Genomic DNA, 22120 nt, shown 5'->3' with positions numbered 1-22120 from the left:
CAAAACTTTATGCGTTAATTCATTTTCAATGCGTTACGTCATCAGTCTTTTTCCTGTGCAGGGCGATATCGTTTCCTTTTATTGTGGGGCTCCATTCTGGATATCTTTGGGCATTGAGACTAGTATTCAACGAAACCATTATCCTTTTCGACAGCAGCTCCTTTCTCAATGTCCTCGACTAGCCTCTTTCTTGTTATAGGCGTATGCCCGTCTAAACATGTCACTCGCTGCCTCCGTGCTGTGGCTGAGTTAAATCGTGAAACATGCTTCGTCTAGAATACCTCTTAATGGAAGCTATCAGAAAAGGATTAGGGACCTTCAGACGGGGGGACGAAACGAAAACCACTGTAATCGTGAGAGACGAGATTTTGCCGTACCTTTTTTATTCTCAACAGCCGTCAAGACAGTTTCTACAGATGCGAGGGGGGACACAGCACGCAGTTGTACCCAGCTTAAAAATCCAGTCGCTCAGTCGTGTGTCACATAACAGTGCACGAGATTTGCTTCGAGTCTTTCTTCATATTTCACCATGTGGCTTAGTTATAAAGACTTTTCAGCAGAGAGACTGCGGAATTAAGACCTTTTCATATAGGTCTACGTTCTTTATAATGGAAAACTTTAAAGAATAATTTACTAAAAGGTGCACTGTAAAGGAGTTACTCGTACGTCACACGTAATTCCAGTCTGAGACATTTTGAACGAAAATTATGTATAAACACCGAAATATGGGCCTTTTAACATCACTTCTCTCTAAGTGAGTCCCCTTGTGTCTGGTTATACCCTACCCAGATCCCTCTTTGCCCCTTGCCACGTGTCATTTGTGTGCAAGCCAAACATATCAAAACATTTATTTTCTACAAAAACGCACACAAAACTGGAAATCTTTAACAATGAAGCAGGTAACAGACAAGGATAGCTCTTACAAAGGAAAAGAATGGATAGACTGGAGGGCCCATAGACCCAGGCTTGTCTTCGACCGGATCCTCCACACAGACAAAGAATGCCCAGAAGATATATGTCACTTAGAAGGTGTTTGAAATCAACAAATTATCTGCTACTTAGTACAACAGGTGCGTCTCCTTTCATACTACGGGTTATAACAGATACGGTTGCATTTTGGAATGTTGCGAGATGTCTACTACATATTGAACGACGTTTCAAACGTGCTTACTACCTCCAACATCTTCTGAAACGTCGGACACTACACGGTGCATCATCCCACAAGACAGACATCATCTGCCTCGTCGTCGTGACAACCGGAAATCTTACCAACAGATTATTATTATTATTATTATTATTATTTGAAGATCTCGGTCCATAAGATCTCAGACACGGATCCTGAGGAGTGATTTTAAATCGAAGCTTACGCGAGTCCTCGAGAAATCAGTCAGGCAGGAAGTTGTCGACCTATCGCCCTTTGTCCCATAGTCTAAACACAAGGAACGCGAAATCGGTCGTGAGATGCCTCTTTCTGGTGGACTGAGCTGACAGTCACTGCCATCGGAATTAAAGTGAACGGTTTCGCCCTCAGCCCCAAGTCCCGTGTACGTTAAAAAGAGGATAAACTATATTTCTGCGTGAACCAGGCCTAAAGTCGTGAATATTTCTGTTCGTGACTGGTGAACATTTTAAAATTCGGGCTATGTGGTTTATCACAATCATTGTGCATCGCGTAAGAAGGAAGTGGTTGTTTATAAATATTTAACGAATGTATGACGTGAGAGGCGGCGACCTTACCTGCTGCATCTTTGAATGTTGGTCACCTTGGGTTGCGTCGTTGCCAAGGAAACCAGGAATAACGGGGTGTGATGAATCTCTTGTGCTGGACCCGTTTCTTCATTAATCACCAGCTGGGATGTAGTCTTCTTTTGGCCAACATCGCAGTGTGATGATTTCGCAATTATCACAGTTACTTCACTCGTGTACGGATCACTTTATAAATTAAAAGACTCGAATTGATTTCATGTTTCGTTCTATTCTTTAAACCGGTAATTTGTTTTCTGGGTGTCTATTCGTCAAACATTGATAATACACACGACTTCTGCAGACGGCAGCCATTCGACCTGAAACAAAAACAATACAGATTATAGTTTAAGTCTGCTTAAAGTTTAGAACGCACATTACGTCTGTAGCGGAGGAACGTGGACAATGTGCGAGGTAGTAACTAGCGAACGTAAAAGCGCGTACATGTTTCTAAACCGTCACATTTATCTAATTACCTGGATCGTATGACGGGTTGTTTTTTTATATGATAAAGCCTGGTGACATTTGCTTCCTCGTAGATTAAAGAAATGCGAAACTTTCCTCTTGATTCTCTGGGTTGGATGCTGGTGATTGGAACGGCGGTGTGCGACACTGGGAAAGAGACGACACAGCGAGCACACGAGTTGCGTGCTGCGGGAAGGAACAGGAGAACACACGGAATAATATTAAAAAAAAGAATGACTCGAGAGAAGGCGCAGAGGAAAAAATATGGAGGGGAAATGGGAAGTAGGAAGGGGCTTTAAGGGAGGGGGGATTCTTGGGAGGAGCGGCCAAGGAATGATCGCTAGAAGGGGAGCTGAAGAGTGAGGGGAGGACAACTCCTTAGGAGGGAGTCGTCTTCTTTTGCAAGGGTTAGAAAATTCACAGGAAGGAAAGGAACTTTTTGGATGGAATTTGGGGGAAAAAATAATATTAAAATAGATTTAAAACGGTAAAGGATCTTCTTTGGGCTTTCATTTGGTTGACATGTTTGAGATTTTTCATGTATGGAGGTGAAAAAGAATTGTTCTCTCTCGCCGTGGCAAACGAAACTCGTCAGATAAACGCAACTGACTGCAAGTTCAGATAATGTATCACGAGATAAAAAAGGGTCTGCTACGAAACGTAAATTATAAAGAACACAAGAATAAGATCAGTTCCAGAACCAGGCACAGCTGGGTTTTCCATTCTGTATTCATCACTAGGGCATGTAATTCAGCGTTTGCACAAATTTATGTTGATCATATTCCAGAAATTATCACTTGTCTGCGTTTTTATGAAATAAAAATGCCTTCTGGTTCCACTTCTTCCATAAGGCGTGTTCCTACTCAGTACCGATGAACAAGAATTCATCACTACTCTGACATGTATAATCACCAGATGTTTACCCACGCACATTTCTCGCAACTTCTACGTCCATAACTTGATCTAGAGATTTCACTTCAAAGATATACAAAAATTAAGAAGTGATATTTCAGGTTCTCGTGGCGGCAGTTATGAAGAAGATTACTTTCTGCAATTTTTACGTCGTGTAGTCTCGTAGAAATTTCAGATGTGCGTACAGCCTCTATATCATCTGGGAGGCAGTAAGCACCGCATGTATTTGTGCATATCCTCTGAAGGAGACCGGAAACGACAAATTTTAAAGATAACACGAAGGTCGTCTGATATGTCCTTAATTACGGAATTGGAATGTCTTGGCACATGAAGTAACTGGGCGATGCATGGGTTTCAACTTGCCTTTAAATTAAGGAACCACTTGAGGCCTACGTAATTAACTGCCACAAAACTGGAGACAACTTTTCACACCCAAGCACACTTAAGATATCAAATGTAATATATTTATGAAAGTGGAGAATAAATTACGGTTTTGATAGCCTACTTGTTTTCCCTTCAGGCTGTATCGTTTGCAGTGAGATAATATGTTATTTCACTTTGGTTTCCAAAAGCGACGCCATCTACAGGAAGTGGTCTACGTTCCAAATGACATGCATGCATGAGAGGGCAATTTTATAATGTTTAAATAAATCATATCAGGGCCTATTGATGTTGTATTTCGACCACTGATTATGTATGTGATCGTATGAATAGAATATAAATTATGGCAACGTTCCGTCACTTGAGACGCCAGGCGAGTTTAATTACATCTCGAAATTGGCGAAACCATGCCTGAGAAATATAAATATATGTGTAATAATGTAGGCTTAGTTTTAATACTCTTCCCAAAGTCCACTGACGTGTTTGAAGAGTGAGATAATGAATATTTTGGCCTACAGGAAGTGTTTGAACGAAATGTGCAATTAGGCCTACTGCATTCGTTTGGAAGTGTGCAATCTAAACTAACACATTTTTAAGTATGTGAAAATCTGATTATTAAGCTCGCCTAACATTTTAACAGGCCCGTGTTAAAATATCGTATAAATTACACACGAATTGATATGTGTGCGAGCTCTAAATATTAAAAAGATTAGTCGCGTAAATCGTGTGGAGCATGGCTCTGTGCCACACGTAATCTGAACTGGCACCACACCCAACCACTGATATAACCAAAGTATATAGACAACATTTTAAGACGTGTTCTGGATTTAATAGATTTTGTGAAAAAAATCAAAGACAACTTTTATCAACCCCGACCACTGTTCTACTCCGTACAGAGGCACTTTCCACTTCGAAACATTTTGGACGTATGGACGTAGTAGCCCCCTGTACCAGAAATAAATACCCCGCCCACTGTTTTATTCCAAACAAAGGCACTCACCATTTTCAAATATATTTTGGATTTGGTCCACGACCTCCAAGTATTTTGTAAGTCACTTCGTCAGCACCCTATTAGCACAAGAATCAATCGCCCTTGTAGTGCGTCCATCACACGTAACATGGCAGATGCACATTTGGAATATAATCCGGCAGGAAGGAAATCCCATCACGTTTTTGTTTTGATTTAACTGCTGAAAGCCTAATATTCTCAGTGAAATCACAATCAGGCAATTATAATTCATTTTCGAGCCAACCCCCCACTCCCACTTGAGAACCACACCGAGACCTACTTTCTCACTTGTCGGGAAACACACCACAGACTGGGACGCTAGTTCTCTGGTCGCTCCGTTACACACGTATTCCCTCTCCATGCTCTCCAAATTTGCCCCTAATATTATCCCCCTTCTCCAAGGTTCATTCTCTTATCATAATTTATCTCCCCACCCTTTAATATACCCCGCCTCCAAAGAGCTCATCACAACTTCCGGTGACGTAACGGCGCATGCGCAATTTCATCGCTCCACCCGTATGTAAACGCATAAGCGTAATGCGCTTGGGGGTCTTTCTCTGAAACCACGCCTTCTTCCCCACTACGAATCCGCCTGCTTCCCCCACTGTTGAAGCTACGCCCTCCCATCGGGCCCTACCATTGCGGAATTAGAAGTGTAGTAGTCGTTCTCAGGATTGCCGTAAGAGGACACACCAGTCAGTGCTGCAAGCGCCACTCTGTGTGAAGATTTTATAACACGATGTAGGCTCTGTAATATCGGAATAGATAGGTCGATATAGCAGGAATCTTCCGTACGCTCCATATCCGTATAATAATTACTGCATGTATTTGTGATTTATATTACGACACTTTCGTAGCTCGGAAAAAAGTCGAATTGAGATTATGACTTAGGAAGGATATGAAAGAAGTTGGGTTTTCTGGGGTGTTATGTCGTGTAGTCTGGTACAAGTTTACCGACGTTTCAGAGGTGCTTGCTGCCTCGATCATAGGGGCGCTACAACCCAGAAGACAGCTCGTCGGCGTGAAAATATGAAATCTTAATGTTATGTATGATGCACAGAGAATAAATTTTCACCAGCTATGAAATACATACGTTTTAAAATTAAATAAAATCGGTAAAACCAGTAAATTAAAAAAAACAGATCCCTTCATTTACACACGTGTGTGTTTGACTGGCTGTATGGAACAGGGATTTGTTGTGTGTTCTTGCGTGGGAAGTAGTTATTAAGCCATTCTCAGGAATGCAGATATGCTAACAGTATCTTGATTGTTGTGGTTGTTGTTTGACGTGTCTCTGAAATCCATTAATCGGTCATTCAACACTCATTCAACGAAATCAATTTAAAATATCTTAGCGTTAGATTACAAGAAACGGTTAGCACAACGGCAATGCGTGTGTTTCGTAGGCCAAGTATAACGCTGTTGAAAGTATAACCGGAATATTGGTAATATTTTTTATTTTTCTAAACACAAATTCCCAGATAAAAAACCTGAATATGAAACGTTAGCAAGGCAAAGCTCCACGTATTCTTCATTTTAGCAGGCCTTCTGTCAGGATAAGGAGACGCAGTTGCATTTTATAGGAGTCCGGGTAGACTCGAGAGCCGGTCTGGACGTGTTTGCCCCTGTCGATAACCGAATACCGATGATGCATCCCGCGGCAACTCTTAATATTGATTGATCTGTCATGACAGGATAATATGTTTAAATAATCTGCCACTCTTCTCCTCTTCCGCCTGTGTTTTGAGTCATTATGTAGAGCCTATATAGGTATTTAGAAATCAGAAATTCGTGCTAAATTATGCTATGCTCTTACTGAGAAATTTTAATTTTCTGTTTTCGTTGAAGCGTTTTTATCCGTGAAGATGAGAGTAGTATGTTGCTCCGAAACATCAGTAAGTACCTGAAAATATACAAGTGTACAACCCAGGGTAACATCGACATCCTTACCTTCGTGAGGACCTCGAATTTCGCATAGTTTTACTATTTCAACCGTCCAAAGAGCCATGACCAGGAATGGTGATTGGGATCGAGTAACCGGTCTTCAAGACATTGGGCCCGCGTAAAAATACGCAATTTTGATATTATAAGCAGTGTTTCATGATGTCTCTATACTGACGTCGCAGCGTTCGTAATATCCATCCTATTTCTGTAATAATAAGCGAAAAGAATGGTTCTATAGACTTAATTTGATAATACAGTGGATTCCGATTAATTGGGACACATCGGGACCGGAACACTTTGGCCCAATTAATCGGAATCTACTGTATACATTTTTGCTACAGACTGTGTGGCTTAATTATAAAAAAATGGAAAAGCTTTAAGGTATTTGTGTGGGTTTAAAAGTTTCTATAAATTTGCACTTGCTTATAAGATTGACGAATGTTGGTGACAGAAGCATTCCGTTATATACTTCCTTGTCTGTAGGAAAATAAACCTTGGCGTAAATACAGACAGTGTTTATATCGATTAAGCTTACACGTAAAATAGCAATTGCACTGATGTGTCGTCTCGTTAATAAATGATTCTTTCCGTCCATAAAATGTACTACGTAAACCCAAAGAAACTGTCATAGAAATATAGGCCTAATTGTTAGGGCGTTTGTGTCGGGTAATTATCGTCTATCTTAAAGCGCGTTATTCCACGTCTTGTGTGGAGGCTTGAAATTCATCTCTCTTCGATTCAGTTGATTTTAAGGGAAGCGATTCTTAATTGTAGCTGATTAATTTGAGCCATCAACACCACAGAAGTCAGTATAGAATTAACGGTAATTAGGAACATATCATAAACAAAAGAGAGCATCTTTATCGACTTACATAATTGTTTTATTTCGTTTACATTTTATATTTTCCTTATATAGCCCACATAGGGTGTGTCATACCGTATGTCCAAGAAAGAAACCGTGTTTATAAATATCAAAACTGTTTTGAATTCTCGAAGCTGATATTTACATTTCGGTTACTGATTTTACATCATAAAACGTTACCAGTTTGGACTGATTATTTACAAATTAAACTGTAGGTTTGCGTTTACTTCAGGAAGATCAATTATTTGATTATGTCAGTCACACCGCTTAGTATCTGAAGGTACGGAAAATTAATCTCCATTACCAGGAAGTGAACATTTTACAGTAGGCTACCCCTACGAGAATTTTCAGTGGTATAAGTATAAATTTGTGTGGTGTAACCGTATAGGACACATAATCCATTCTTCCTTTGCAGTGTATTGTACATGTATGCAGGTTCGCTTTCTGTGTGGATGGAGGCCAATTTCCGGCCAGTAAACCAGCTCGTACGTGGTGGAGACATTACTAGCAGGAGGGGAAAAGAGAGGAAATTTCTGCAATTTGTGGCTTTGGACTTCACTGCATCGAGCACTATCGTTGCCTTGCTCGTCTGATGGTAGCCTACAGCCGGCATATGAATGCAAACTGTCGTAAGATAACTGGCGAGGCCTTGGGAAATGTTCTGGGAATTTACGCATCTGATGGAAAACTTTAAGGTTTTTTTCACGTGCCATTGTTTTATCGATATCGTCACGTCTTGATTTGAACGTTATACTTTTTGCTGACATAATGTGATCAACAGTTGGTACACACATATCGTTGTTAATCTGTCAAGTTTGGGGAGGATGTCGTCTGTTAGGTACGACAGTGAACTTTAGTATTTCATTTTGGAGCACATGATTATAAATTATTGTTATGTTAATATCCCTAAAGACTGGAATAATTTATACGTCTAAATTAACTCGGTAAATCCAACTTAATAAATACATAATCTTAGAGTTGTCAAGAAATTCCTCGTGTTTTATGGAGTCAGAAGGTTTGTTACCATGTCCATAAGAGCCCGCCACCGGTACCCTTTCTGAGCCAGGTGGAACCAGTCTCCACACTCACATCTTATTTCTTTAAAGTCTGTTTTAAATATCACTTTCGCTTCTGGGGGAAAAATATATGTATATAACACATGCTTCGTTCATGAGTTTCCAAGTTTCGAATTCCAGACCTCCCGACCAAGAGCATTACAGCTGTCGTTGAAAGAGAGAGACAGCGTTTCCTTTCAATTACGTCGCGGTCTCTCCGCTGAGCACCACACCCTCTGATCTATTTCTTTTGAATTAGTTAGCGTCCTCCGTACGTGTATATACAGAGGGCGTCGTTTCGGAGTCATGCAAACGCCCTCCTGCCACGAGCTTCAAACTCGTGTTATCACCATTTGTAAAGAAATTTAAAACTCGTCTTCAACATTTCTTTTTTGACATTTTTTAACTGTGAAGAAACAGAAGGTCTGCAGTCAGATAAATGACGTGAAGAATGTTATACGATCTTCACTGTAATTATTAATACATGTAACTTACGTCTACCCACGTGTTCCTTACTCTTAACAGAGTGTGCTGAGTGAGTTTTTATGGCACGGGTCTCTTAGCAATCGTGGGTCTGACAAGACAGAACAGTTACACGATTTTATTCAATTCCGTCTGCGGTGCGTTTGGTATTATCATGGGTCCAAGATTGAAGTCGTTCTTGCTGTGTTAACAGATTTTGTCAGTCAATCCTCAGCGTCTTGATGCTGTGAAAAATATCTCGCAATGAAAGTCTTAAGGCGTTGCGTTCTGTAAGCTCCGTTTGTTGTTAATAAAATGGATAGGAGAGAACTCCATAGAACGAACCTTTGTATTAGACTAACTTTCTGCTAGTTTATTTAGTTACTCTCCAGACTTCTGGATTCTCTTTTTTTTTTATTTACAGATTTACGAATGACAGGATAAAATTTCTGAATTGAATATATTCTTATTTTATTTATAATTTACGTATGCCTGATTGATAACACAAATTCTGTTGCTTATTTTTCAGTCCGCTTGAATTTCGCAATAACGTACGTTAAAAATGTTAAATATATTTTTCTCCATAAATATGAAGGGGAATTTCTTGAGACAGAAATTTATTTTTCAGTTGCGAACATAAAACAGTCTTGTATGATTTATTTCATGTAATTCTCTTCCTGGGTATGACATTTTGACGCCAATATAAAACAGACGTTAGATAATAAAATGTATTTCGAGGACATATTCTTGTTCACGAGAGTTAATTTCTGGTCCCTTATCTAGATGAACTGACGAAAACCACGACAGAGCCATGGTTAGTCGATGTTATTAGTCTGGGTTGTGACGCCATGTGGAATTTCAGGCAGGTATCTGCCTTCTAAGAACAACTTCATCTTCATTGCCGTGAGAACTTCGATTCTCATATATGATTAGCATCACTACATCTGCTTAACAAAGCAAAAATTTAAGTGTGACTGTACTATAAATTGATTGCTTGAGGCTACATATTGAAATACGTAAAAGATCGAACGTCATGTTAATGGTTTGATTTATCTCCGTGGGAATCGGTCATTGTCGACAACGTTCAATAATGTCTATAAATTGCCAGGGGTGTGGAAGTCTGTATTTTTTCGCATTTAAACAGTTTGTGTTTTAAATTATTCCTCTGCGTGATACTGATACATATCTGACAAAGTATACATGTTTGTTTTCTGAAGTGGGAATTTTATTCACCTTTTCAGGTTCAATAACTTCTATACCTAATCTGGATTGCTGTGTTTTTCGACCTTGTCCGTCGACTAATTTTATAAAATACACAGCGTTTCGAGGAATGGATCTGCCCACGTCTTGAGGTGTAGTAATGCCTAATGTTCTTCGAATAAATTGCATTGTCAGTTCACAGAAAAGGTGTTCTGACTTAGGCCTATATACAGGATCTATCAAATAGATCTTCCATGTGTAGGCTTAACTAAATTTCGGTGTCAACATTCTTACTACATACAACGGACTACAAAAACAGGTTAATCCCACCTACGGTGCAAACAAGATATTTCGCCTTGTGGAATGTAGATAATGACCGAGGAGTTTACTGCCTTCTTCAGTGCCCGATACTGAAGTCGTTTGTAAGTCTTATTAGTTAAACTTGTCTTGCAAGTGGCATGCTGCTAACTCTGTGGAGCACAGTTATTCGTAGAAGCTAACAGTCGCTTAGCGAGTAAACAAATTCCCGTCTTTTATGGAACCCGAATTTTTGTCATCGTTTTTACAAGAGTCGGCCACAGGTACCCAGTCAACACCCTCTATCCCTGTGTTCCTATATTCTTTTTAATATTATCCTCCATTTTACTTGTAGGTTTTCAAGTGGTCTTTTCGCATCAGGAACCAAAATGCTGTATACATTTCTCATTTCCTCTGTGCTTCGCCCAAACTCCTGTTAGATTCAAGTATTCTCGTAAGCACCCCATTCTCAAACGCCCCCAATCTGAATTATTTCCTTAATGTAAGAGACCAACTTTCATACTCTTATAAAATAATAGGTAAAATTATAATTTTGTATAGTCCCACGGTATTTTAATCTCTACATTTTCAAGTAGGAAAAACTCTGAACAGCTTAGAAGCAAGCAAGCGTTCTGAACTTAGTCTACTTTCAATGACGTGCTGCTTAATTTATAAATGCATTATTTTGTCTTTCAGGTAAGTGATGGCTATCAAGTAATGGAACCGCGGTGAAAGTCACGCTTGCTGTTTGTGACACCTTAGTTCTCTATTAGGTAAGTGCCAGTATCGTAGACTGCAGGCAAGTTGACTTCTATTTAAACAAAAAAAAAAAAAAATCTACGTTTCTACAGTAAAAATTTGTTATCATGCTCGGAAATAATTTGTGAAAGCGTGTGTCAGAGTATATTTTATTGCGAAGAATAATTTGCTTTGTAACCCAATAAATGCAACCGAAAGAGTTGCATATCGGAACAATATTTGACACTTTGCCAGTCAGCCCGTATTTTTCTTATGCGCAGTTTCATGTTTTCTATAGGCATGCATGTTTAAGGTGTAACCAGTTATATAATAATGTTATATTGCGATAGTATTAGTTTCATCTTATGTTTCAACCAAATGACAGAACCTGAAGAGGATTCAAGGTCTACGAAATTTTAAGCAATTGTTTACATTTGTAGTAGTTGTACTACTTGCTTTCATCATATGAATTTGAAGCGTGTATGTTCAGGTGGCTGTTTGGCAGTTCGTCACTAAAACTCTCTCAGTACTTGAGGTAGGCAGTATTTACACTAGGCGTCCCTCCCGACTGCGCGAAGAAACCAAACAGGCCTACAAACCGTAACATTTATTTGCAGTCCGTCTACTTCGAAGCAGAGCGTCGTAAATCAGAATTAGAAGACGTTAAACTTCTTTGCCTTCAGGTAGAATTACTAGGATGGTTCATATAGGATAGATAATTCCCGTTGTCTTTACAAGGAAAGGAATGTCTACTTTATTTTTTTCTTATAATAATTTTAAACTGTAAGATCCATCATTGTATAGATGACATTAAAGTGGACAAAAGTGGGTGAAACTGTTTTTTTGTCGTCCAAGTTAATATATTAATCTTATGATACTTTACCCATTCTAGACTTGGGTATGTTTTTTTAAACTAGTTGCAAGATATAGGATTTGAGACTTCCGCGGCGAGTACAATCAATAAAATCTTCTCGGGAAATCAGCCGCGTTAACTGGTAACCGTAGTAAACCGACGTTTCGGGAGCAAACTGTTCCCATCTTCAGGGTTCTGATGTGACTGGACGAAAATCGCATCGAAAGCACAAAATTTATATATTTTTTAAAAATAAAATGTCATGTATGAAAATACCTTCGCAAACACGCACCCCACAACAGGCGTCACCATAGTCTCGTTTCCATTTATTGATACCAGAGTCGCCACCGTCAGAAATTAATTTCTGTTTGTCCGCGTCGGACGAACGGCGCAGTGTACAGTCAAGCGTGACGGATATTGGCCATTATATTAGGAGTGTAAAGACTGGCGCCAGACGTAAGTCCTCATAAAGTTGGGTTAATCTTGTCTGCTTGTAAGATTCATAAAACTTGTTATTTAAATAAGAGTAGGCCTGCATACGAAATTGAGATAGTAATAATTTTGTAAGAGAGACAGGAAACTATGATTGCGCATGTGTGTGCACATATAATAAGTAATAAATTTGATAATGTCTCTTTTACATTCCTAAACAACCGAAATAAACCAACTATACTAGGTGATATTTTTCATCTAACGCGAAGAAACAGCCAACATGCAAACTGGACTGTTTTACATATAACATTTATAGTTCTTAGTTGTAGATATTTTTGCCTTCCTAACAGGCATATTATGTGCTTTATTTCCTCACTATGCTTTGGGTTTATTGCCCTCTGCTTGTAGCAAGTCAGAATCTTCTTCTGAGGCATTGCCATCAATTACACACACACACACACACACGTGTTAAGAGGCTGAACTATTGTAAACATAACATATTTTCATCTTTCATGCACAACTAAAATCTTAAAATCGGTACTACTGGGTGTCCCATTTAACGTGGTACACAGCATCTTGTGCATGATAATTTTTTTTAAAAAAATCAGATTGGTATTGAAAGTTGTGTGGCATCTCTTACCTGTACAGGTGCGTGTAAGTTCTGTACGCTGCATCGTTCTGAACTTCAGGGTGTTTTGGGCCACTGATGAAATGTCCAAGTTTCTTGACTTCTACCATAATCCAACGTTTTTCTTTGGTCTGGTGTGCGGTGTAGTGGACGCGACTTACCACACTGTATTTATAAGTCGCTTGTTATTGCCACAAAACATGAGAACTTCTAAATGAACACAAAAACACTTTGCTTAAAATTAAGTTTCGTTCTCATGTTTTTCAGTTTATAAGCGTAATTGAAAAGTATTGTGCTTAGCTTCAGGAAGCCATATTTGTTAAACTCTTCACATGTTCAAGTCGTGTTTTGTTTAACATCTTAAATGTTCGAGATTAAGAAACATATCTGCACCTAAAACAGCAGCATAATTTTTTGTATTTTAGGTCTGCTCACATTTCTTATCCACCGCACTTACACTGGTAACACTGATACCGAGTTAATTTCGTTTATAAAATAAGCAGTTGCACTCGTACTGGTATTCCGACATTCATTTACGACGTGTTTTAAGATTCTAATGGCGATAACCTGAATTGCACATTGCCGTCAACATTCACCTGTTCTTTTTGTGTGAGGCCTCCGGAGGTGACTTGTAGCTGTCGAACGTAATGGAACGCTTCTTCTAGTCGATTCGCAGTTTCACGTGTCGATTAAGATTGCGTATTGTTCTGTCTGTGAACCTGCTTGATGTTCACGCTACACTGGGAAATGTAGCCCATCCGAAGTCGGCGCTTTTGATGACCTATTTGGGAACGGAACTATGGCTCGATCCACCTGTAGATCAAAGACGAGCAGCTGTTAGTTTCCTGATGTAACTCAAGCTAATTGTTATCGGTTACTTCTGGTATTAAAACACACACTTAATTCATAAAAAGAATAAAGAAGTTTATGAGATCTGTTTAAAAAACACAAACTTTAGTAATTACTATCGAAGTAATTGTTTGTTAACTGTGGATTCTGAAACGTCTGCGTTTATAAATATTTCATTGCTGTATAAATAATTTTCTTTCAGGGCAACGTAAGTTCAAAGTAGGTATCAAAAGAAATTACTAGTGCGGTTAAAATCTAATCTGTGAGGTTAATTCATTACACACACTCAAAAAAAGAACATCAACAGTACGTAGACTATTTTTTGTTCAGAGAAGTATGGGAACATTGTATGTTGGATCAGCTATAATTGTATTTAGGCTTACTCTTATTATTTAAATATGGCTGTTAGTGCCCAGAGAGGGCCCTTGCAGTGACTTTTTTGATGATTACCCTAATGGAAGAGCTGAAGGAAAAGTCTAGAGACAAATTATAACCCATTTTCATGTTAATTTTTATATCAGCAAACAATTGAAATGTATGTCGTGTACTGATAATTTACACTCAGGAATTGTACATTATGTATTATGGTATCATGCTAATAATTTCTCAAATTATTGCAGCTCTCATGCGTTTTGAAAAATATGTCTCAGAATAGTTCTTTGTCAAAACCTTTTCATTTGGCTCGTATTGTAATCACCCCTTCAGTTTGAAAGGGATCTGGTGTGGAAATACTTGTGTCTATCTGGTTACCTGCCAAATAAGTAGGCGCGGAAATGTTTTTACGTTTGATGTAATACGCAGACTTCTTGTGCAGTTGCAAATCTATGGTCCTTTCAGTACCGTGGCCGTCAGAAAGTTGCAACATGACGTGTGAATGTCTATATTTTACGTATGTTTGTGGTTAAATTTAGCGTCGGTAAACCGACTACGCCAAACAGCTTCTTCGTAGTCAGCTGTTTTATATAATATATCAGTCTAGGGCATAATTAATCTTCTTGGAAAATTAATTAGCCCTGTTTCTCTCTCTCATTTATTCCTCCTTGATTTTCTATGTTTTAATTAGCTCTACATGTAAGTATTGGCCTTGATTTTCTTTTCTTTTTGTAAATTTCTTTGTCCTAAAATGTGAAAGCAAGCAAATAAAGAAATAATGAAAACGAACTCATAGTGCTAAAACAGCGATTATTTCATTAAACAGTGTTAATGAAGTGATCTTAGTAAAGGTGAAGTGTAGCCGTTTTGTAAAGTCGTGTTCAGTCTCATTCCGTGGTTAATTTGCTCTAAATGTGTCACTTTTGGAGGCGTCGGGATGATAGACGTCACGACGCTCTGCGTCTGTCCTCAGACTTCGTGTTCGAAGGCATCTCGAGGCTTTCGTATGCTAAACGTGGCCTTTTGGCGCCGTCGGTTTTCCGGAGTCGTTGCATGTGCGAATGTGGTAATTAACGTCTTATGGAGCTTGATGTAGGTTTTCCAACAGCTTATCCAATGACATTTTGATGTTCATTTGTGCCAACTGTGTCTTTTTGCGACGTCGCGACGATGGGCGTCCGATTTCCATCTTCCGGGCGGTACCTGTGTTTAGTTTGGTGGCGTCGTTTTCAATGACACGCTGAAGGTTACCTGCGATAAACATGTAGTCTTTTGTATACGTCGCGATGATAGTCGTCTCGACGCTTGGCATCGGTTTTCCAACATGTTCATTGTCATCGTAAGATTCATCTATCTGAATTATGGCGTCTCTTTGCGGCGTCACGACTACTGGCGTCAGTTTTCCGACCTTATTTTAAGTGGCATCTCGAGGTTTACCTATGTTAAATTTTGCATCCTGTGGCAGTATCGGTTCTCTGATGATGAGTTGATAATGTAGCACGGAAGGGAGAAACAAAACATACATACTGAGGTTTTTTGAGGATTAATTTATTTTAGTCACAAAATTTCGAGATTAAAGAAGCCACTTGGAAGCCTCTGAGTGGTTTATATTTTTCCTTCGTGTTTGGGAAGTCCCAAGTTGAAATCTCGGCCCGAAGACCATCTATTCTGACTGAGGACCGTGGTTTTATTCAGCTGCTCGAGGTAAATTTTGGAATAGTACCCTAAATTAAAGCACGACAGCTTCTTTTCATGTAATTTTAAGCCATTTTTAACCTTGTTCACCGTTGTATTTTCTGAACTAATGAAGTCATAGACATAATCTTAGGGTAGAGGATAATATTATATAACTTGCAGAGAAATTTGTAGTGAAAGTATGGGTGAGATTGAATTACCCGGCTTCTGTACACAGTGACGAAATTTTCGGCTGCAGGAAAATAGTGTACCTTGTGGTTTAGGTAGTAGGAATTTGTGTTCTGTTCTGATGTAGAATGTACGTACAAATCCGTTTAAAACGGTACGAAATTGAATGTAGATTTAGCGACTTGAATAGTCGATTCCTCGGTTTGACTACGCAGGCAGATTAGCATCCTCACCGTTTTATTAAAGGACTACCGCTGAGCGCTGATTCGTGATGCTGAATTAACTTTAGTGCTTTAATTTCAGTTCGCAGCGTCCAACATTATTAGTCAGGGAGTCTTTATCAGGGATCCTGATGCCTCGATTAATCGCTTCGTAGGCATTTGAATCGTGTAAAATAAAGGTTTACGTGTGATGTTTTAGAGGAATGTTTGCCCGTTCTGAAAGCAGATGCAAAAGCCGCTGACACACATTAATTTGTGCCTGGTTACTCTAGAATTATGTCATTTATTTAACTGTTTGTCCTTGGGAAGACAATTGCAAGTTTCTGATGTCTGCCATCTAGAAGGCACACATTCTACCCCAGGTCTGTCCATACGAGATATGTTTTGAGCAAAGTTGTTTTCGGTAAGATTAATCAAGATTCTTTTTCTCCATGTTTCCCGGGATTTCCTACAACTTCAGTATGAGGATGAGGACGAAGTTGGTTATCGAAACGCTGTGTTTTTTCTCTAGTCAACCACGTGACACGGCTGGTAGTCCGAAAAGAATTCATTATACTTGGTCGCCGTGAAAGCTTCGCTATCATACAAATTTCTGTCATGTTACCGCTGCACCAATCCACTCGGTTTGAACTGTTTGACTGTGCTTGGATATTTCTTCGAAGTACGCATAGTAAAATAGATTACCTTGAACGAGAAACTTCTAGTTTATTGACCCTAGTTATGATTTCGGAATTCCTGATTTATAAACGTTAACTGTGGATTTAAAATATATAATCTAGCTACAGAAGTACCAGATTAATGCGGAACTTCAAGATTAAATGTTGCGCATTGCTATCAGGAAGTTTTGTTTTATGTAAAAAAAATTTTTCTTTCCCTTTGTTTTCCATAAGTTACACAGCTGTAATAAGTGAGCGAGAAAATTGATTTTGTGGTAGTACCGTATTTTATGACTAGGATTACGTAATTTCATTTACAATCGGCTGCAAGACGCGGTAAGTTTGTGTCTTTTGGCTCTCCTGGGCCATATGAATTTCTTCTAGCATTCTGCTTACTCATTGTAATATCGTTTGAGTTAGAAGGTATATGATAACGCCAACAAAAATCCATTGTTTAATTGGCGAATTCATACAAATATACAGTTACTATGAACACACAGCCTGTCAACCACATCATCATTATTTCAGTATTTTATAATTTGTTTTCATAGAACGAGAAAGGAGAGGATGATGATGATGATGATGATAGGAAGGGGCATGCAGGGTGGCGGTAGCTTAAAAATAAATCAGGCGGTACACATAGTTACCACTGTTCCATTAGAGTTGAAAATGAGACAAACTTAAATAATAAGACAGAGTAGCCTTCTGTGTAATATAATTGTCTGTGTATGGGTACAGAAATGTTCGATTCCCTTATCAGAGGCCGTAGGACCATGAAAACATGCAATTTCTACAAAAGTACATCGGTTCATTATCTCGAAGGGTCGACTTTGATCTTCGCATAAACTACGCCGAAAGTGAGGCAGCCATTTGAATATGGCGCTGGGATCTAACCGATCCAAAGAGAATGTTCTGCGCACAAATGTAAGAATTTTCGTCTTTAGAAAGTGAAATAATAAAAATGAATACAATGTACGTATACGTTGCGACTTAAGACACTCTGCCACTGACGGGTGACCTAGTGTGGAAGGGAATCATCCTTCAGGCTTACATAATCCCGGGTTTTCACATGTACAGGACGGTGACTCATCTTTGCATTGTCGCCATGCAAATGTAAGCGGCGTGAGGGAATATTAACTAATCAGTATAGCCCATTCGACTCGCGGGTCGCTAGAAAACCATTTGTCCTTATTTCACTAAAACACGCTACAAGATAGCGAATTGACTAAACTGTAATTAGACCAACCCTCCTTTGCCCTTATCACGGAAACGTACTTATTTAGTTTTGCATTAAATCCGAGTCCAGTGTTAATTGCGTGGGCTGTTTTTAAAGAGAATAAAATTTAAAGGAACCTCGTTAATTACTTTCTGAGACGAAAACGGGCAAGTGGACAGAGAAACGGGCGGACAACTGAAATTATTTGCATCGTATGGGTGGTTAGGAAGATCAGAAAGTTTAATGCGTAGGAAATGAACGCAGAAGTAAATTTAAACCACCCTGGTATTTTACAGAATGCCAGAATTACCACGCGACTCATGTGACGTAACACATACAGTGTGTGCAATTTAAAACGCTTCCCATGCACAAGAATTAAATCAGATGCAGGGACCCCCCACGTGACACTCGAGCCAAGGTCACCTTAGTTGCAAGGCCGCTGCTCATGCCAGTTGCGTAAAAACCGTTGTACAGGCACGAACGTATTGTAATCACGAGCAGGACTTGTGTTCATTCTCAAACGTCACTTGGTATCGAAATCGTTTTCTGCTATTCGTGAAACGTGTTTAAATGCTTATCCTGGAAAGGAAGTTCCGAATAAGACGATAAGACAGCGACTGGTTACAATTTCGGGACACACGAAGTGTTTGATTGTGACAAGTGCCCATCTAGCGATAAAACAGCCGAAATTTCGGATGTACCAATGTGAAGCAGCCCATCTCCAAGTAACAGGCGTAGACTGCAAAAATTTAGTATTCGTATGACAAAATATTTACCGTGTTGAATTAAACTAATTTTAATTTTTTGTGTTATCCAGGCAGCAGAACAATTAATCATTACATATTGAGTCGAGGACTGTTTATTTAATCAATATGAATCTTGTCATGTGTTTTGTTTGAATTTTGGTAACTGCTTGAAGTGTCAGTTTGAAATAAAACCGTGGAAAGAGAACAAAAAGTCTTTTACTAGCTTTGGCATTTTAATAGGCCTGTCTGTCTGTCCGTATGAAACAACTCTGTTTCGATTAAGTCTGGAGGTTTCTGACGATGGTGCGATATGATCTTTAAAAATGGTGTTTGGTCCATTATCTGTACTTCAGTAAAATTACGTTTCTGTTGCTGGATCTTATTCAGTCTTGATGTTAAAAGGGAAAGGACAGAAGCCTTAGGTGTTGGGCTCCCTGGAGACCAGGTCTGAGGCTAACTCTACCAGGGACTCCACTGCGGTCTGTTTCAGTTCCAAAACAGTTAACTTTCGTCTACTCAAAAATTATCGAGGAAATTAGGTGTAATGGAATGACTGTGGTACAAGTACCAACTCGTCCCGCCCCATTTGTTATGTGTTATAACTTAACCTCAGTACCAGACAGTGTAATTTCAAATTAAGCACCAAATATGATGTTTTGCAGTACGCCGGGGTCCTACGCCTTAAACGCAATAGACGTTTCCCAAGATAATAGTCGGTAGAGAAGTAAGACTTTATTAAGAATCGTGATAATCCCGTGAAGGACGTTTAAACGCTTTGGCTAATAGTTCAGTGATTTTAATCGGGATTTTATTTTTTTCGTTTTGGCGACCCACGATTACGCATGTGACTGGAAGGTAGCCATTTGTCAAGGCGAACGAGCTCCCCCCAGAGGGAAGGCAACAATCAGTGCAAGAGGTACGAAGATCTTATTTTTTTTATCTTTTATATTTCTTTGTTTTTTCTGTTGTTCGTGCTGTGGTCATTACACATTCCCACGCCCAGAAGAAAAACAAGCACGTATTACATACAGTGTTCCATTTCAAGCTCACCATTTTAATGGCGTAATGACCGGGTCGTTTCCATTATATCAGGGTATGATTTCCAACAATTTGAACAGTTTTACCACTAAAATAAACGGCAGTTTTAAACGTAATTTACCTGAATTAATAAAACCCTAATACTTAACATTAATATTCACGCCCTTATTGCCTGTGTGGTATAATGACTTATAAAATCATTTTAATGACCACACAAATTCATGTTTCATTCCCGTCTGTATGAGACAGAACTCTAAATATTTGAAGTTTTCGGGGTGGTGAAGATAACAATGATATTATACAGGGTTATGACGTCGTGTAGACTTGTAGGTGGATACCTTAATTTCAGAGAAACATGTCGTCTCCATCTTCAGTTGCGAATATGGAAGACAGCATGTTTCTCCGAAACGTCGGCATCTACTGACGAGTGTACACGGCGCCGTAACCCAAAACAACAACATCGTTAGAGGCTTCATACTTTGTATTGCTGAAATAATATTAGGACCTTTTTGTGATATTACATCGAGTAATATGAGATGAGCGGAACGTATAGAAGGCTTGGAAGAAATGAGAAATACGTACAGATTTTACTTCGGAAATCTGAAGAGAAGGGACTATTTGAATACGTAGGCCTAGATGGGAGTACAGCATCAGTAAGACCTTAAAAAAAGTAGTGAATGAAGTTGTGGCCAGTTTGGAGTCTGAAGGTGGGCTGTTGTGAACAGGGTAATAAACCTTTTGGTTCCATGAAAGCCGGTAATTTTGTTTACCATCTGAATGACTGTTATCTACCCAAGGAGATATGCATGGAATTAATTTAGTTATATGGGTAACTGTTTTTAAGTAAATTTTTTGCCGCGAACAAGAAAAATTTTCTTGGTATTTTCATGGTTGTTGAATACTAGTTTTAATATCTTGTAAATGTCCAGATTAGAATTTCCCTTTTATGTTTTAAGATAGTTAATAAGCGACGTTTGTAAACTTATTATAGGCCTCATTAGTCGTACATTAGTTTAGATTTAGTAAAAAAAAAAGAACAGATTCTGAAATTGGGTTCCAGATTTTTTTGTCCTGGACATGAAATGTATTAGTCGACAAAATGACGGGTATTTGGCAAAACGTTTCTGTTCTCACATCTCTTTCACTTGTTGTTTCCTCTTATTTGTGTCGTACTGCCCCAGCGGCTGACATCCTTTCTGGCACTTCCACGTCAACAGTGGCATTTTACTGTAGATGGGTTACCTCAGGCATGAGTTCAAGTTTCATTATGCTAATTCTGAAATTTTTATGCAAAACATAGTTACTGAAATAATTCTCGAACTATTATAGCCTTCACAAATAGTCCTGCTTGCTGTGATGAGATAGGCTTAAAACCAGTTCCTGTGAAAAGTATCGAACAAAAAATTGTTTTTAATAGGCTTACATTTGCATTGCATAAATCCATCTGCAGTTTAAGTAATTTATAGATAAGTACAAAGCTGAAAATTACTAGTAGTTTAACATGTATGATTTGAGGTTTTCACAGCGGTAAGTACGAAGATTTCTGTCTTCTGGGTTGTTGCGCTGTGTAGTGTGGTAGATGTTTACCAACATTTCAGAGGACATACTGCCTCCGTCATCAGGGCGATTCATAGTATGAAGATTTCTGTCTTCTGGGTTGTTGCGCTGCGTAGTCTGGTAGATGTTTACCAACGTTTCAGAGGACATACTGCCTCCGTCATCAGAGTATGAAGATTTCTGTCTTCTGGGTTGTTGCGCTGCGTAGTCTGGTAGATGTTTACCAACGTTTCAGAGGACATACTGCCTCCGTCATCAGAGTATGAAGATTTCTGTCTTCTGGGTTGTTGCGCTGCGTAGTCTGGTAGATGTTTACCAACGTTTCAGAGGACATACTGCCTCCGTCAGTGAAATTATGTATTTTTGTTTGTGAAATATATGGAAAAATGTCGATTCAGAAATTTTAAAAAAAATATATACATCTGATTTTATCAGCTGTAGAAAATGTCAGTGTGATGTGAAATAGTTTTGGTTAACATTTTGGACATTATCCGTCGTCTGTTTTAGCCAAAACTATTACATACAAAACACCATCGTAAGAAATAATAAGAAATGGTTTATCTGCATATCTGAAAAATGTTGTAACCGTTACTTGAACAGTTCCTGAGGAAAGGATCAAGA

General features: G+C 38.9%; 1 protein-coding gene and 1 long non-coding RNA gene across 7 annotated transcripts in view; one reads left to right on the top strand and one right to left on the bottom strand.

The window, feature by feature from the left end:
- LOC110839326 (uncharacterized) overlaps positions 1 to 2843 on the bottom strand; it is a 31619-nt gene extending 28776 nt beyond the window's left edge. Inside the window, exons 1-2 of the long non-coding RNA XR_002546432.2 lie at positions 2220 to 2843; positions 1738 to 2063 (exon numbers count right to left, since the gene is read on the bottom strand). This is a non-coding gene — a long non-coding RNA (uncharacterized LOC110839326). The remainder of the gene's footprint in view (positions 1 to 1737; positions 2064 to 2219) is intronic.
- Positions 1 to 22120, top strand: part of MESR6 (misexpression suppressor of ras 6) — an 841969-nt gene that overhangs the window by 447184 nt on the left and 372665 nt on the right. The gene's annotated exons all lie outside the window — the stretch shown is intronic.

Source organism: Zootermopsis nevadensis, unplaced genomic scaffold (genome assembly GCF_977971745.1).
Source record: "Zootermopsis nevadensis isolate Lab colony 2312 unplaced genomic scaffold, Znev_1.0 Znev_ptg000017l, whole genome shotgun sequence".
Lineage (NCBI taxonomy): Eukaryota > Metazoa > Arthropoda > Insecta > Blattodea > Termopsidae > Zootermopsis > Zootermopsis nevadensis.
This window is presented reverse-complemented; position numbering and strand designations above follow the sequence as displayed.